Consider the following 20,300-nt stretch of genomic DNA (forward strand, 5'->3'; position numbering starts at 1 on the left):
AAACATTGCAAAGAACTACGTAAAGACCTGATTTCATAATACAAATACGTAGGCAATCTTTATGATTTGGTCATATAAAATAAATCTCATTTTTATTCTATTCAAAAGTAAAAAAAAAAAGAAAAAGAAAAAAAAAAGAAAGAAACAAAGAAAAGAAAAGAAAAGAAACAAAGGGTATTATTGAACTAGATTATAATTTTTTTTTTAAAAAAAATAGCAGTGATTACACTTTATTCAAAATTAAACTATTAATAATTGTGTAACACTCTAAGGTTTTACTATATCCTCGGTTGTCACAATCGACGGAGGAGTAGTTTCCATTGCAGTATTTTCAGAGACCTTAGAGCTTTCCCCTTCACCTTCTTCTTAACCCAAACATTATTCTTCAACTTAGGAATAGGAGTCTTTTCAACTCTTTTTCCTTTACCCTTAACATTTGTTGGAGGCTTCTTACGAGTATTAGGAGAGGGTTCTTTAATCGTCACCCCTTGTTACGCTGGTTTAGGAGGAGCCTTTCCCTTTGGTTCCCTTGAACGAGCCTTAGGTGATGAGAAGTCTAATTTTCTTCTCACTCCTTTGTTTTGGATGGCCACTAGGAGAGTAGGAGGAGTAGTGGTGGCCGAATGCATCGAGCAGATGTAATTTGATTGTGAATGTTTAGCAACATTGAATTGATTTTCTGTAGGAGTTTATAGGTACTACGCAGCGGAAATAACATGAATCATATTCATAAGGCACCTAAACCAAGGATCATTGCATAACACATAAAGAACACATAATTGTACCTTTGAAGCGTGATTCCACGTGCGATCGAGCAACAACAAGGGGAGATAAAGAACCTCAAGCGTGATTCCTCTACTTGGTCCACGGGCACAAGTTAAACCTCCACTAATGCTAGTTAGTCGTGACTGAACGGTTCAATCAACCTTCAACGGAGAGGAGAGGAGACAAACGAGCCACGAACCACCACCACCATGAGCAACCACCTTGCTAGGGTGGTCTGTACAGTTGTACGGATGAGGGGAAGGAGAGAGGCGTGTGAGAGAGGGTTATAGAGTGTTTGGTTGCTTGTTTCATAATTCACTGTATGAGTGAGTTGTAACTTAATGCAACCCTAGGCATGACCTCTATTTATATATCACATATATAATTAGAGTCCATGTGAAGCCCAAACACTTAGCCCACTTCTAACTACACTAGCTCTATTCCATACATGGCTTGTTATATCCTCATGAGGCCCATTAATGGGCCTCTTACTTGTTTAACCCAATACCTGTGTGACCTCATAGGATCCATTCTATAAGGCTTTGGGCTATTTAACTAACCCAAAGATCAATTATCATATCTAGCAACAGATATTGACGACCCTATAGAATGAACTTATTATCTCCATAATAGTGATCCTTGATATATCTAGTAATTGCACTTATCGAAGACATAACTCCTTCATTTTCTCCCTAAACTTTCTTCGTAGTATAATTCCTTTAAACAACAACAATCGGCTACTTTAATAATTTAGATTATAATTAATTAATTAGGAATAGAAAGACCAGTTTCCCTGTGGATTCAACCCTACTGCCCTATCTACTTTAGTTAGAGGACTTAGGTATTACTTTTGATTAGGGGATACGACTTTACCCTGTCAAAATTTGGCGCCGTTGCCGGGAAAAATGGTTTTATTTTTATTTCTTATTGTTTTTGTAGTCTAGATTATTTTCAATGTTCTATGAGGCAATTCTCATATTTGTCTTTTTAGTTCTCATATATATCTAGTAATTGCACTTATCGAAGACATAACTCCTTCAATCTCCCACTTGTCTGAGACAAGTGCGCAATATTCAAATTCCTTAAGTCAATGTGTGTCGATTTGATAATATGATTGCATCTCATGTCGTGATCATATTAATCTACAAATGTTTCTTGAAATCTGAGTTAGAATTACAAAACAAATGGTTACAATGTAATCCATTTGAGCACGGCCATGCATTTTCTGAATTCTCCCTCTTCAAGAGGCCAAGACACATTCCTAATTAAATAGGTAGACTCTATCCAATCTTGTGGCAACCAAAGCTCCCACTCAACTCATGAAGTAACTGGGAAACATCCTTTATAATCTCCAGTTACGGCTAGACGTTTGAATGTACCACAGTTAAATCAACCATTAAATGGAATCAGTGTTCCACTCATGTCAAAGGAATCCACTAATATATCCAGAAGCTCTATACTTGAACTTCAAAGTAGGTCAATAATTCGATCATGCATCATTCATGCATATCCATGTGATTGATCGAGCATCACTACGCTCCTATAGCCCATGAAACTGCGCTATCCAATCAATCTTAACATGCTAGTCCAATTTAAGAAATCATTTATGTCCAGTTTAATGACTTCGAACTAGGAACTTAAATAATATATGAATTTAGTTCACCTGTGGGGTTTCATTCAAAAGGTCATTAACCTAGTGAGCCCATCAATTCATAATTATTTTGGAAATTTTATTTAATCTTGAAACCACGATTAAATAAGATTGAAACTTTGTTTCAATTGATAAACATAATTCTGCAAATGAATATATTACACATGTAATTTGTTTTTCTCCAAAAACAAATACAACTTCTAATTACATCATTTGCGTCAATCCAGTTTCATTAGCATGTTTCTCATGCTTTGGAAATGGAAGGGGTTAGTAAGTAGAGTTCATGAGACATTCTCATAAACATGAATTTTGCAATTTCTAAATCTTATAATCATTTTCATCTCCATACACTAAGAGTTTTCCTTCGCCCTTTCGCAAGGAACTTAGGAATTTCTAATTTGTATTCCAACGTCACATTGGATTTCGATTGAAATCTATCATCACTTGTTCTTTAAAACACGTGAATCAAATAGACGAGTATAGTCCATGGCATGCATGATGCATCCTTTGCAAATTGCATAAGGATCATCACTCAAAGTCTTAATTTCATCAACCTTTCTCAAGGTATTGAATCATTAAGCAACGTGCCATGTCACATGGGATTGAAACTCTTTTCAATATAATGTTGACTTTATAAGAATCTTATCAATATAAGCTTCTTAATCAAAACTCAAACATCCTTCGAGATTTATCTCTATAGATCTAGAATCCCAAATGTACTCATCATCTTCTTCAAGGTTTTTCATACAAAATGCATTACCCACCACTTGACTCTTCAAGCAATGAATAATTTCTCTTTATACTAGACCAAGAAGACTTCATAGCTCCCACTAAACATCTTGTATACACAAGACTTTTCTTCATTTTACGAGAACATCAAACGATTTGATTAACTCACAAAATTAAGAACATTAACTCCCTGATGCTAACTTCAATCCATTATGGATCTTTTATGCATCCCTAGGATTATTGGATCTTCAAACTTTTGATTGTATCATATACAAATCTTATTTCATGAACAATTTTAAGAAAGCGTTTTGAAATCCATCTACCAAATCTAATAAGGTAGAAATCACTAAAATATCTTTAATAGATCTTTGCAACACGACTAATGTAAAGGTTTCATCGTAGTCATAGTCATACTATGAATTTGTTGAATCCTTTAAGAAGTCTTTGCTTTAGTTAGAAAACATTTTTCTTTCTTGTCTGTTTTGCTTATATTGGGTTTCACCCAACTTAGGCAAATTATTCAAGTGTCATACACTTGCTTACAGACTTAGAATCTATTTCAGATTTCATGGTTTTAAACCACTTGGAGTTATAACTTGTCAAATCATCCTTATTACTTGCATAATCATCATGTTCCAAAATGAATATTTTAGAACTCTTAGTCAATATGAAATCATATTTCTTTGGCTAAGTTTTACATATGTTAGTCATCATTGTGGGTTTTTATGCAACAATTGAAACTCATACAACAACTTTGTTTAGTTTTCAATGAGAAACGACAATAGAGGATTTGCACTTGGAATGTACTACCTTCGACACATGGTTATTAATCCCGTTACACTTAATGAGACCACTCGTTGTCATTTGTAACATGAGGTGAATCATGCTCATATTGTTGCTTTTATTCGATAACTTCTCAAATTTCTTCAAGATTTTCGAAATCACTTTTCTTGAACTCTTTCAAGGCTCTCGAACTTTTCAAGATTCTTATACTCCCACTTGCCTTTTTGGGGAGGCATATTTAGCATAGGGTGAACCAATCATGGTTTGAACCACGTTTGTTTGTTGCTTTTCTCGAACTCTTTCGAGATTTATACTACTCCCACTTGACCCTTTGGAACAATTTCCATAAGGGCACCTACTTGAGCAACAAACATTTTGTGCTAAGTATGGTTGTGTAGTAGTACCCCGTGCTCTATATAGGAATATACGTGCATCAAACGGTTTAATACATCTTTTATTCCTTGCTTTGTAGAAAGACTTAATAAGAACTCTTCTTATTCATATCACATATGAAGCCTTTGCTACATTCTGATTTGACCTATGTAGTTTTTGTTTAGTTTTGTAGCTTATCTTAAAAGTATATCTCTTTAATAATGGTTGGAAGATAGGTAATTTACATCCATTATCAAAATATATCTCATGTAGATTGATAGCTTCCTTCATAAACACTTCACAAGGTTTTTCTTTCGGAGTTTGTTGTAAAACGATTTACAACTCGTGGATGTTTATCAATGTCTTAGCTTAAATTCTCATTATTACGATCATATCACAATACTTTGAATGTGTTGTCAAGTACATGTCTCGACTTAAATTTTCACATTTACAATCATATTGTAATGTAATCATTTTCTTGTCAGTTGATACTGAACTTCATACTAAACATTTTGAACTTTTCAAAATTTTCACTCTTATGCTTCAACTAAGAACAATTAGTGATCGTATCACAAATGAAGCTTCGTTGTCCGTCTCTAGCCTTTGAAACTTAATTTGGCTTTCTTACATCGATATGTATTCGACCTCGAGTTCGCATCATCATTTCTCTAAATGGTGACTTTGTTAAAATTGCAAATTAGAATGATAATTACATATATAAATGGATTCATAATACAATGATATTGAAAGTCCATCCCTTTGGATCTTCCGCATGCAATGTTCATTTTCATTTGAATTAATTGACATATTAGAGATAACTTATATATGTGTAGAAATGGTTTAATTATTTCTATCATATAGAATTTTAAAACTTATTTAGCAATTCAAAACACATTATGACTCAATGAAGCATAGAATAACATTTATTCCACGTTTTTGAATCTTCGATGTTTAATCATTACTAACATTGAATGGTGTTTTGATAATGGCAAGAATGAATAACATTTATTTAATTCTAGCCAATTATTAGTGGTGAAATACTAGTTCTACTTGTAAAGTTGCAACTTTTGCTTCCAGACTTGTAGATTCTACTTATGAAGTAGCAACATTTGCTTCTAAACTTGTAGATTTATTCCTCCTTTAGCTAAATTCTTCCTTTAGTTCAACCAGATTGTGCAATGAGTGACCTAAACAAGACATCATATGTCCAAGAATTAGCAATATGATAAATCAATTTCTATAGTATACTTCTTAAATTGGAACATTTCCATTCTTTTACCTTCCAACTATTATGAGGTAGTTTCTAATCAATTGGAATTGATCCATTTAATTTGAAACATTTGTTGTTCATAATAACTTTTAGCATATAAGTAGTTCTAGGTTTGAGAAGTAGCAACCTGTTTGCATTTCTTGGCTTATAACATCTAAATGCAATCCTCATATATTCCTAAACCTTTCCCATTTGAGCCACTTAGAACACTTCTCTTAGGTTCAAAATGATACTTTGTTTAACTTCTTTAAGCACTTTTCATGATTTTTCTAAGTCTATTCTATCATTATTCATATAAGAGTTTAATCAACTATTTAACTCTATATAAAGTAGATGAAGAATAGCGTCATTTGATCAAATTTTGATCATAGAGATTTTCAATCACTTTCTTATATTCAATCATATTGAAGATAAGAGATTTTATTGGACTTTTACACTTGTCTTTTGGAGGGTTTGTACCTCTCATCTCATTATATCCCTTGAAAACCTTTTCAAAATGAAGATGTGTTGTCATTTTACTCAAACATTTTTAATAAAACCAACCTTAGACATGTGACATGAATTTCTAAAACTTGCCTTTTAGAACAATCTTAGCAAAATTGGAATATAGGTTTATGGATTATCTTTTAAACCTTTTTGAGAACGTTTCTCAACTTTATTATCAATCGAAGAGATTATATAATAATAAAATTAGAATGACATGTTACTTATAAGTAAACGCAAAATTGAATTATGTTTATTAAAATTTAAAGTACCATAAGCGAATTAAATTGGTAACTTTAAAGCATTTATTCAATGTTAATTGATCCCAATTAAATTAAATGATTCCAAGATCCTTTATTCGTGCAATAATTGACCGGACTTTGGCCCTGCCATCAACCATTACATTTTCAAGGTGAGTAAACTCTTTACTGATTACAACTCTTGTAACTCTTGGTTGAATAATTAACCATCACATGTTTAATTATTACCCTTAGCTTCAAGGTTCTAAACTTTATCTTTAGGTAACCTTGTTGAGTATAACCAATTAAAAGTGTAGAATTTGTCCTACCCCTACTCCCCAATGAAAAATATGACGCTCAGCTTTGACATGACCCATCATAAATGTCAAAGGTTTCATCGGGTTTTTAATTGGAAAAGCTGCCTCAATATTACTGGGACCTAGATTTATTATGTTGTGGTTAAATAGTGAACTCTAGCGCATCATCACAAAACATCAATAAAATCTAACATGCATAAAATACTGAATGCATAAATAAGACATAGCATGGCCCCTAATCCTAAGAAAACTAATAAAGCAAAAAGCCCCCACTTGAATCTTCATGAATCTCATCCACCTTGCTCATTTGGGCCTTCACTTCATGGGCTTCTTGGATTATCTACAACCTGTAATTCTATTCTATTCTATCTACTACTTAAATAAAATAAAATAAGATTACAAAAATACTCTATCGGTACGTAGACCGTACTTAGATTACAAAAATACATCACGATGCGCAGATCGTATTTAGCAATCTACTGGGCCATACTAGTCATTATATAGCAATAAACAACATCATATATTATAAAATTGCCACATAATAAATCACTCATCATGATTTCCTAAACTATAACATCGAATGATCATAATTAAGGAAACATGGCATCTAAATATCTCATATTTTAATTAGTGCAATCAGATAATATCATATATTATTCATGATCATCAATAAAATATCATATATTCTAAATTAGTCATGAGATAGAATTAAATCTTATTTTAATCTTAAAAGATAAATCATATTTATCCTCAAAGATTATCCTAACAAAGTTAGGAAATTCTATCCTAATTACTAGCCAATCACAATATTTTAAATCAATTATATCAAAAAATAATTATGGGATAATCACATTATTTAAATAAATTATTATCCGTTTGGAATATGCTCAGAATATCCTAACAAGTCTTATCCAAAATTAACCACTTTAATTATGGATAATTATCAAAATAACAAATTAATACATGGATAATATCAAACTTAACAACTTTTGAAAGATTTGATTTTATCCTTTAATAAACAATATTTATCCAAAATAAAACTGATTTTATCCCAAAATAATTTGTAATTATCTTGAAATATTTTCAAAAACTGATTTTTTTTTTTTTTAAAAAAACCGTGCACCAGCCACCGTGGTGTGGCCAGCCTAAGCCTGGTGGTCGTACACCTTGCGGTGTACGCTGCCGAAGCAGCGGTGCAGCAGCAGTAGTAGTGTCGTGCAACACTTTGCACGGTGCTGCTGCTCTTAGTTCTCGGACCCCTGCTGCCCTCCCTCTTGGACCACCATCTGCGGCGGCCACCGTGGCTGCCGCCCGAAACTACACCAATTTTTTTTTTTTTTTTTTTTTTTTTTATATATCAATTTTAATTAACAACTTTTGTTAAATAAAATTCATGTGGTCCATGATAAATTAAAACATAACTTTTATGCTAATTCATCCAATTAAAATTAAATTCACAATCTAATTTTAAAATCTAGGGTTCTTCATGAAAATAATTCCCAATTTAATTTAACTTTTAAATCAAATCATTGATCATGCAAAATTCACAATTTATACATAAAATCAACTAGATTAAATTCATGAATCATAAAACAAACGAAATCGAACAAAAATCAAGCACAAAAAAAAAAAAAAAACAGATTTTAGGGCTAATTAGGTTCGAAATTTTCGAAAAATTAGGGTTAGGGTTCGAAAAATATTCGAGCATAATAGGGCAAAAATCGGATCTCTTCAAGGCTATTAAATCACATTTAATCAATTCCAAGAGTTAAATCACATTTAATATAATAATTGACCCATAATTCAATTAGATTGTGGACTATCAAAGAATTATAGTAAATATGCGTAAATGCAAGAGGCTAACTGATACCACTGTAGGAGTTTATAGGTACTACGCAGCGGAAATAACATGAATCATATTCATAAGGCACCTAAACCAAGGATCATTGCATAACACATAAAGAACACATAATTGTACCTTTGAAGCGTGATTCCACGTGCGATTGAGCAAGAACAAGGGGAGATAAAGAACCTCAAGCGTGATTCCTCTACTTGGTCCACGGGCACAAGTTAAACCTCCACTAATGCTAGTTAGTCGTGACTGAACGGTTCAATCAACCTTCAACGGAGAGGAGAGGAGACAAACGAGCCACGAACCACCACCACCATGAGCAACCACCTTGCTAGGGTGGTCCGTACAGTTGTACGGATGAGGGGAAGGAGAGAGGCGTGTGAGAGAGGGTTCTAGAGTGTTTGGTTGCTTGTTTCATAATTCACTGTATGAGTGAGTTGTAACTTAATGCAACCCTAGGCATGGCCTCTATTTATATATCACATATATAATTAGAGTCCATGTGAAGCCCAAACACTTAGCCCACTTCTAACTACACTAGCTCTATTCCTTACATGGCTTGTTATATCCTCATGAGGCCCATTAATGGGCCTCTTACTTGTTTAACCCAATACCTGTGTGACCTCATAGGATCCATTCTATAAGGCTTTGGGCTATTTAACTAACCCAAAGATCAATTATCATATCTAGCAACATATATTGACGACCCTATAGAATGAACTTATTATCTCCATAATAGTGATCCTTGATATATCTAGTAATTGCACTTATCGAAGACATAACTCCTTCATTTTCTCCCTAAACTTATTCTTCGTAGTATAATTCCTTTAAACAACAACAATCGGCTACTTTAATAATTTAGATTATAATTAATTAATTAGGAATAGAAAGACCAGTTTCCCTGTGGATTCAACCCTACTTCCCTATCTACTTTAGTTAGAGGACTTAGGTATTACTTTTGATTAGGGGATACGACTTTACCCTGTCAAAATTTGGCGCCGTTGCCGGGAAAAACGGTTTTATTTTTATTTCTGATTGTTTTTGTAGTCTAGATTATTTTCAATGTTCTTTGAGGCAATTCTCATATTTGTCTTTTTAGTTCTCTGTTTATGCCCAGGTGTTCCAGATCAGGTTACATTCCATTCAATCCTGAGATCGAGCGCTCTTTCCATAGACAAAAGAACCTTTATAGACAAATCCTGGCAGGTTTTTGGAGTAACGATATTCCTAGAGATTCGCCACCTGATTCTAATGATTCGGAAATTCCTTCAGATTCAGAATCAAAGATGATTGTACCTTAGAAGCTCAGCGATTATTCACAATCGTCCCTGACGGATTTTCCACACCTTTCCCCCAGACCAGATCTCGAGGGAGTCCAGTTCGAGATCAAGCCCCAATTCATAATGATGATAGAAAGAAAGCAATTCACTTGAGCTAAGGATGAAGATCCTAATCTTCACATTGCAGATTTATTTCAATACTGTAGTACTATTAGGCAGAATGGGGTTTCGCAGGACCAGATCAGGGAGATTCTTTTTCCCTTTTCATTATGTGGAAAAGCTAAACTGTGGTTTAATGGTTTGAATAGAACTGCACTTGGTATTACTAACTGGAAGACTCTTGCTTTGAATTTTTATAATAAATATTACCCTGCAGAGAAAACAGCTTTATTAAGAAGTGTCATTCAGAATTTTGCCCAGGAGCCAAATGAAGCATTATATGAGGCTTGGGAGAGATTCAAGGATCTGCAGAGGGAGTGTCCCCACCATAATTTAGCAAAGTGGCAGCTAATTCAAGCTTTTTACAACGGACTAGGGAATGCATCTAGAACGATTCTAGACTCCGTAGCTAATGGTAGATTTATGAATCTTAATGTTGATGATGCAGGCCAGGTTATTGAAGATATGGCGATACATAATTCCCAATATGGGAATTCTAGAGGCTATGCAAATAAAGGCAAACACTACGTTGATTCAGTATCCCTTTTGCAGGCCCAACTTACTTCTATTTGCCGGAAACTAGATAACCTTAGTACTAATATCCCTAATTCTGTTGCTAATGTTTATGCTATTACTAATAATTCTAATGAAGCTTTTTGTGAAAATTGTGGAAGTGTAGGAAATTGGGAACAAGATTGCAGGAGCTCGATGGAGCAAGTAAATGCCTTTCAAACTTATAAGCAAAATAACCCATACTCCAACACCTACAATCCTGGGTTCCGAAATCATCCATACCTATCCTATCGGAGCACCAATGTACAAAATCCTCCACCTCCACAACAACCACAACAAGCACCCTCTCCACAGCAGAAATACTACCACCCTCACTCTAACCAAAAAGCCCCAGCACAACCCACTACTACATCTTCTGACCCTGCTCTGTCAGAAATTAGAGCGATGCTAACTAATATGTAGAAGCGTATGGAGAGTAGAGATCAACAGATTGACTCGATTATAGCACATAATAAAGTCATGGACACCCAAATAGCCCAACTATCTTCTACTCTACAGGCTCGCCAGCAGGGAGCCCTACCTGTAGGGGTTTATAGGTACTACGCAGCGGAAATAAACATGAATCATATTCATACAGTACCTAATCCAAGGATCTTTGCATAACACATAAAGAACACATAATTGTACCTTTTAAGCGTGATTCCACGTGCGATCGAGCAAGAACAAGGGGAGATAAAGAACCTCAACCGTGATTCCTCTACTTGGTCCACGGGCATGGATTAAGACCTCCACTAATGCTAGTTAGTTGCAATTGAACCCTTCAATTGACCTTCTACGGAGAAGAGCGACATACTAACCAAGAACCACCACGAACACCACACGCGCTACCTAGGGTGGCCGGCCGTACAGACGAGGGGAGGAGAGAGATAACCGTGAGTTAGAGAGAGGATTGGGGTTTTGGGATTGGTTGCCTTGATGTAAAAATTCACAATGTGTGAATTATGACTGCTTACTGCAAACCCTAGGCATGGATCTTATTTATAGATCTCATCTCTAAATAAGAGCCCATGTCAAAAGCCCAAAACCTAATTCCAATCTAACTATGCTAGCCCAATCCAATTCATGATTAGTCAATTGCTCATGAGGCCCATTAATGGGCCTCTTACTTGCTTAACCCAATACCCTTGTGTGTGACCTCATAGGATCCATTCTAGAGGGCTTTGGACTATTTGACTAGTCCAAAGATCATCTCTCATTGTCTAGCAACAGAGGATGACGCCCCAAAAGAACGAACTTATTATCTCCATAATAGTGATCCTTGATATATCTAGTAATTTCACTTATCGAAGACATAACTCCTTCAATCTCCCACTTGTCTAAGACAAGTGTGCAATATTCAAATTCCTTAAGTCAATGTGTGTCGATTTGATAATATGATTGCATCTTATGTCGTGATCATATTAATCTACAAATCTTTTCTTGAAATCTGAGTTAGAATTACAAAACAAATGGTTACAAAGTAATCCATTTGAGCACGGCCATGCATTTTCTGAATTCTCCCTCTTCAAGGGGCCAAGACACATTCCTAATTAAATAGGTAGACTCAATCCAATCTTATGGCAACCAAAGCTCCCATTCAACTTCTGAAATAACCGGGAAACACCCTGTATAATCTCCAGTTACGGGCAGACGTTTGAATGTACCACAGTTATAACATCCATTGAATGAGATCAATGTTCCACTCATGTCAAAGGAATCCACTAATATATCCGGATGCTCTATACTTGAACTTCAAAGTAGGTCTATAGTTCGATCATGCATCATTCATGCATATCCATGTGATTGACCGAGCATCACTACGCTCCTATAGCCCATGAAACTGCGCTATCCAATCAATCTTAACATGCTAGTCCATTATTGGAAATCATTTATGTCCAGTTTAATGATTCCGAACTAGGAACTTAAATAATATATGAATTTAGTTCACCTGTGGGGTTTCATTCAAAAGGTCATCAACCTAGTGAGCCCATCAATTCATAATTATTTTGGACATTTTATTTAATCTTGAAACCACGATTAAATAAGATTGAAACTTTGTTTCAATTGATAAACACAATTCTGCAAATGAATATATTACACATGTAATTTGTTTTTCTCCAAAATCAAATACAACTTCTAATTACATCATTTGCCTCAATCCAGTTCCATTAGCATGTTTCTCATGCCTTGGAATTGGAAGGGGTTTAGTAAGTAGAGTTCATGAGACATTCTCATAAACATGAATTTTGCAATTTCTAAATCTTATAATCATTTTCATCTCCATACACTAAGAATTTTCCTTCGCCCTTTCGCAAGGAATGAACTTAGGAATTTCTAATTTGTATTCCAACGTTACATTGGATTTCGATTGAAATCTATCATCACTTGTTCTTTAAAACACGTGAATCAAATAGACGAGTATAGTCCATGGCATGCATGATGCATCCTTTGCGAATTGCATAAGGATCATCACTCAAAGTCTTAATTTCATCAACCTTTCTCAAGGTATTGAATCATTAAGCAACGTGCCATGTCACATGGGATTGAAACTCTTTTCAATATAATGTTGAACCTTATAAGAATCTTATCAATATAAGCTTCTTAACCAAAACTCAAACATCCTTCGAGACCTATCTCTATAGATCTTGAATCCCAAATGTACTCATCATCCTCTTCAAGGTTTTTCATACAAAATGCATTACCCACCACTTGACTCTTCAAGCAATGAATAATTGCTCTTTATACTAGACCAAGAAGACTTCATAGCTCCCACTAAACATCTTGTACATAGAAGACCTTTTCTTCATTTTACAAAAAACATCAAACGATTTGATTAACTCACAAAATTAAGAACATTAATTCCCTGAAGCTAACTTCAATCCATTATGGATCTTTTATGCATCCCTAGGATTATTGGATCTCCAAACTTTTGATTGTATTATATACAAATATTATTTCATGAACAATTTCAAGAAAGTGTTTTGAAATCCATCTACCAAATCTCATAAGGTAGAAATCACTAAAATATCTTTAATAGATCTTTGCAACATGTAAAGGTTTCATCGTAATCATAGTCATACTATGAATTAGTTGAATCCTGTAACAAGTCTTTGCTTTAGTTAGAAAACATTTTTCTTTCTTGTCTGTTTTGCTTATATTGGGTTCCACCCAACTTAGGCAAATTATTCAAGTGTCATACGCTTGCTTATAGACTTAGAATCTATTTCAGATTTCATGGTTTTAAACCACTTGGAGTCATAACTTGTCAAATCATCTTTATTACTTGCATAATCATAATGTTCCAAAATAAATATTTTAGAACTCTTAATCAATATGAAATCATATTTCTCTGACTAAGTTTTACATATGCTAGTCATCCTTGTGGGTTTTACGCAACAATTGAAACTCATACAACAACTTTGTTTAGTTTTCAATGAGAAACGACAATAGAGGATGATGTGCACTTGGAATGTACTACCTTCGACACATGGTTATTAATCCCATTACACATAATGAGACCATGCGTTGTCATTTGTAACATGAGGTGAATCATGCTCATATTGTTGCTTTTATTCGATTACTTCTCGAATTTCTTCAAGATTTTCGAAGTCACTTTTCTTGAACTCTTTCAAGGCTCTCGAACTTTTTAAGATTCTTATACTCCCATTTGCCTTTTGAGGAGGCACATTTTGCATAGGGTGAACCAACCATGGTTTTAGCCATGTTTGTTTGTTGCTTTTCTCAAGCTCTTTCGAGATTTACACTACTCCCACTTGACCTTTTGGAACAATTTCCATAAGGGCACCTACTTGAGCGACAAACATTTTGTGCTAAGTATGGTTTGTGTAGTAGTACCCCTTGCTCTATAGGAATCAAACGTGCATTAAACGCTTTAACACAACTTTTGTTCCTTGTTTTGTAGAAAGATTTAATAAGAACTTTTCTTATCCATATCACATATGAAGCCTTGCTACATTTTGATTTGACCTATGTAGTTTTTGTTTAGTTTTGTAGCTTATCTTAAAAGTATATCCCTTTAACAATGGTTGGAAGATAGGTAATTTACATCCATTATCAAAGTATATCTCATATAGGTTGATAGCTCCCTTCATAAACACTTCACAAGGTTTTCTTTCGGAGTTTGTTGTAAAATGATTTCACAACTCTGGATGTTTATCAATGTCTTGGCTTAAATTCTCATTATTACGATCATATCACAATACTTTGAATGTGTTGCCAAGTACATGTCTTGACTTAAATTTTCACAATTACAATCATATTGTAATGTAATCATTATCTTGTCAAGTTGATACTGAACTTCGTACTGAACATTTTGAACTTTTCAAAATTTTCATTTCCATGCTTCAACTAAGCATAAGTAGTGATCGTATCACAAATGAAGTTTCGTTGTCCGTCTCTAGCCTTTGAACCTTTGTCTTTCTTACATCGATATGTATTCGACCTCGAGTTCGCATCATCATTTCTCTAAATGGTGACTTTGTCAAAATTGCAAATTAGAATGATAATTACATATATCAATGGATTCATAATCTAATTATGTTGAAAGTCCATCCCTTTGGATCTTCCGCATGCAATTTTCATTTTCATTCGAATTAATTGACATATTAGAGACAACTTATATATATAGAAATGGTTTAACTATTTCTATCATATAGAACTTTAAACCTATTTAGCAATTCAAAACACATTATGACTCAAAGAAGCATAGAATAACATTTATTCCACGTTTTTGAATCTTCGATGCTTAGTCATTACTAACATTGAATGGTGTTTTGATAATGGCAAGAATGAATAACATTTATTTAATTCTAGCCAATTATTAGTGGTGAAATATTGGTTCTACTTGTAAAGTTGCAACTTTTGCTTCCAAACTTGTAGATTTAACTTGTGAAGTAGCAACATTTGCTTCTAAACTTGTAGATTTATTTCTCCTTTAGCCATAACTTCTTCCTTTAGTTCGATCACATTGTGCAATGAGTGAACTAAACAAGACATCATATGTCCAAGAAGTTGCAATATGCTAAATCAATTTCTATAATATAATTCTTAAATTGGAACATTTCCATTCTTTTACCTTCCAACTATATGAGGTAGTTTCTAATCAATTGGAATTGGTCCATTTAATTTGAAACATTTGTTGTTCTTAACAACTTTTAGCATGTAAGTAGTTCTAGGTTTGAGAAGTAGCAACTTGTTTGCAATTCTTGGCCTATAACTTCTTAATGCAATCCTCATATATTCCTAAACCTTTCCCGTTTGAGCCACTTAGAACATTTCTCTTAGGTTCAAAATGATACTTTGCTTAACTTCTTTAAGCACATTTCATGATTTTGCTAAGCCTATTCAATCATTTTTCATATTTGAGTTTAATCAAATATTAAACTCTATATGAAATAGATAAAATAGTGTCATTTGATCAACTTTTGATTATAGATATTTACAATCACTTTCTTATATTCAATCATATTGAAGATAAGAGATTTTATTGAACTTCTATACTTGTCTTTTAGAGGGTTTGTACCTCTCATCTCATTATATCCCTTGAAACATTTTTCAAAATGAGAATGTGTTGGCATTTTACTCAAACATTTTGAATAAAACCAACCTTAGACATGTGACATGAATTTCTAAAACTTGTCTTTTAGAACAATCTTAGGAAAATTGGAATATAGGTTTATGGATTATCTTTTAAACCTTTTTGAGAACATTTCTCAATTTTATTTTCAATCGAGGAGATTATATATAATAATAAAATTAGAACGACATGTTACTTATAAGTAAACGCAAAATTCAATTATGTTTATTAAATTTAAAGTACCAAAAGCGAATTAAATTGGTAACTTTAAAACACTTTATTCAATTTAAGTGATCCCAACTTGAATTAAGTGATTCCAAGATCCTTTATTTGTGCAATAATTGACCAGAGTGAGGCCCTGCCATCAACCACTACATTTTCAAGGTGAGTAAACTTTTTACTGATTACAACTCTGGTAACTCTTGGTTGAATAATTAACCATCACATGTTTAATTATTACCCTTAGCTTCAAGGTTCTAAACGCTTTAGGTAACCTTGTTGAATATAACCAATTAAAAGTGTAGAATGAGGTCCTACCCCCACTTCCCCAAGATATATTATGACACTCTGCTGAGGGCCGACCTATCATAAACGATCGAAGGTTTCGTCGGGTTTTTAATTGGAAAAGCTGCATCAATATTACTGGGATCTAGATTTATTATGTTGTGATTAAATAGTGAACTCTAGCGCATCATCACAAAACATCAATAAAATCTAACATGCATAAAATACTGAATGCATAAATAAGACATAGCATGACCCCTAATTCTAAGAAAACTAATAAAGTAAATGCTCCCACTTAAATCTTCATGGATCTCATCCACTTTGCTCCTTTGGGCCTTCACTTAAATCACATGCGCAGATCGTATTTAGCAATCTACTAGGCCATACTAGTCATTATATAGCAATAAATAACATCATATATTATAAAATTGCCACATAATAAATCACTCATCATGCTTTCCTAAACTACAACATCGAATGTTCACAATTAAGGAAACATGGCACCAAAATATCTCATATTTTAATTAATGCAATTAGATAATATCATATATTATTCATGATCATCAATAAAATATCATATATTCTAAATTAGTCATGAGATAGAATCAAATCTTATTAAGATAAATCATATTTATCCTCAAAGATGATCCTAACAAAGTTAGAAAATTCTATCCTAATTACAAGCCAATCACAAAATTTTAAATCAATTATATCTAAAAATAATTATGGGATAATCACATTATTTAAATCAATTATTATCCTTTCGGAATGTGCTCAGAATATCCTAACAAATCTTATCCATAATTAACCACTTTAATTTAGGATAATTACCAATTTAACAACTTAAATATGGATAATATCAAATATAACAACTTTTGAATATTTGATTTTATCCTAAAATAAAAGATTTTATCCAAATAAAACCAATTTTATCTTTTAAAATAAAAGATCATATTTTCAAAATATTTTAACTTATCCAAAATAAAACTGATTTTATCCCAAAATAATTCATAATTATCTTGAAATAAATTTTCAAAAACTGATTTTTTTTTTTTTGAAAAACCGTGCACCAGCCACCGTGGTGTGGCCAGCCGAAGCTGGCCACGATGGCCGTACACCGTGAGGTGTACGCTGCACTGCAGCAGCAGCATTGCCGAGCAACCCTTGCACGGTGCTGCTGTTGCTGCCTTTGCTGACCTAACCTGCTGCCCCACCCTACCCCTCCCTCCGGACCACCTGCAGCGGCAGCCGCCGTGGCAGCGCCACCCAGCTGCGGTTGCTGCTGCTAAAACCTTTTTCTTTTTTTTTTTTAATTATTTTCAATTTTAATTAACAACTTTTGTTAAATAAAATTAGTATGGTCCATGATAAATTAAAACATAACTTTTATGCTAATTCATCCTATTAAAATTAAATTCACAATCTAATTTTAAAATCTAGGGTTCTTCATGAAAATAATCCCTAATTTAATTTAACTTTTTAAATCAAATCATTGATCATGCAAAATTCATAATTTATATATGAAATCAACTAGATTAAAATCATGAAGCATGAAAAAATCGAAATCGAACAAAATCAAGCACAAAAAATCAGATTTTAGGGCTAATTAGGTTCGAAAATTTTCGAAAAATTAGGGTTAGGGTTCGAAAAGAATTCGAATAAACTAGGGCAAAATTCGGATCTCTTCATGGCTATTTTGAGCATTATTAAATCACATTTAATCAATTCCAAGAGTTAAATCACATTTAATATAATAATTGACCCATAATTAAATTATTCTCCCTCCTAATTGAATTAAAATTGTGGACTATCAAAGAATTATAGTCAATATGCGTAAATGCAATAGGCTAACTGATACCACTGTAGGGGTTTATAGGTACTACGCAGCGGAAATAAATATGAATCATATTCATACAGTACCTAATCCAAGGATCTTTGCATAACACATAAAGAACACATAATTGTACCTTTGAAGCGTGATTCCACGTGCGATCGAGCAAGAACAAGGGGAGATAAAGAACCTCAAGCGTGATTCATCTACTTGGTCCACGGGCATGGATTAAGACCTCCACTAATGCTAGTTAGTTGCAATTGAACCCTTCAATTGACCTTCTACGGAGAAGAGCGACATACTAACCAAGAACCACCACGAACACCACACGCGCCACCTAGGGTGGCCGGCCGTACGGACGAGGGGAGGACAGAGATAGCCGTGAGTTAGAGAGAGGATTGGGGTTTTGGGATTGGTTGCCTTGATGTCAAAATTCACAATGTGTGAATTATGACTGCTTACTGTAAACCCTAGGCATGGATCTTATTTATAAATCTCATCTCTAAATAAGAGCCCATGTCAAAAGCCCAAAACCTAATTCCAATCTAACTATGCTAGCCCAATCCAATTCATGATTAGTCAATTGCTCATGAGGCCTATTAATGGGCCTCTTACTTGCTTAACCCAATACCCTTGTGTGTGACCTCATAGGATCCATTCTAGAGGGCTTTGGATTGTTTGACTAGTCCAAAGATCATCTTTCATAGTCTAGCAACAGAGGATGACGCCCCAAAAGAACGAACTTATTATCTCCATAATAGTGATCCTTGATATATCTAGTAATTGCACTTATCGAAGACATAACTCCTTCACTACCATTGCAGGTAATTCAACCTACGGATCATGCAAATGCAATTACCCTAAGGAGTGGTTCACACTACGATGGGCCTCTTATGCCCAAAGAGGATGAATATGATTTAATTAATATTGCTAATCCTGATTTCGTTATATCTAATGTTCCTGCAAGGCTCCAGGGTAAAACTAACATTTCTGAATGCATTGCAGGGTACAACTTCAGCGAAGGATGCTACCCAAGAGAAGAGTAGGGAAGCACAAAAACCAGTTATCAAACTACCATTCCCCAATCGTCATTTGAAAACTAAATTGGATAAGCAGTTTGGTAAGTTTTTGGAGGTTGTGAAAAATTTGCAGGTAATAGTTCCTTTTACAGAGCTTATTACACAGGTTCCTGCATATGCTAAATTTATGAAAGATATTCTTACTAGGAAAAGGGCCTTTAATGAGGTAGAAACTGTAGCTTTTACAGAAGAATGTAGTGCTTTATTGCAGAATAAATCTCCCCCTAAATTAAAGGACCCCGGTAGTTTTTCTATCCCTTGTCATATTGGAAATGTCTTCATTGATAAAGCATTATGTGATTTGGGTGCTTATGTTAGTGTCATGCCATCGTCTGTATGTTCTAAATTAAATATGGGTGATCTAAAAGTTACTAATATAACTTTGCAAATGGCAGATCGTTTTGTTAAATACCCCTTAGGTATTTTAGAGGATGTCCCTGTTAGAGTTGGTAAATTTTTATCCCTGTTGATTTTGTTGTTTTAGACATGGCTAAGGATACACAAATCCCTATTATATTAGGTAGACCTTTTCTCCATACTACAGGAGCCATTATTGATATGAAAAATGGTAAACTAACCCTTTATGTTGGCGATAATAATATCACATTTAACTTAGGGAAAGTTTTAAAAGGTCCTATGCTTGAAGAAAATTGTTATTTGATTGATGTTCTTGATATAATGAATGATATTTGTGAAGAAAGCTTGCCATAGGTTCTTGCAAGGGATCCCTTGGAGGAAATTCTTTGTGGAAATTTATATGCAGGTGACATGAGCATTTGGAGTAAGGAAGTGGATGACATAGAGAGAGCTCTTGCCACCAAGGAACTTGACAATGACG

General features: G+C 34.0%; 1 non-coding gene across 1 annotated transcript; it reads right to left on the minus strand.

Moving 5' to 3' along the window:
* Window positions 1–10,128: 10,128 nt before the first annotated feature.
* LOC145621729 (small nucleolar RNA R71) lies at window positions 10,129–10,235 on the minus strand. Its single transcript, XR_014108533.1, has one exon. It is a non-coding gene; the product is annotated as a small nucleolar RNA R71 (small nucleolar RNA).
* Between the last annotated feature and the right edge of the window lie 10,065 nt (window positions 10,236–20,300).

Source organism: Chenopodium album, chromosome 27, assembly GCF_948465745.1.
Source record: "Chenopodium album chromosome 27, dcCheAlbu1.1, whole genome shotgun sequence".
NCBI lineage: Eukaryota > Viridiplantae > Streptophyta > Magnoliopsida > Caryophyllales > Amaranthaceae > Chenopodium > Chenopodium album.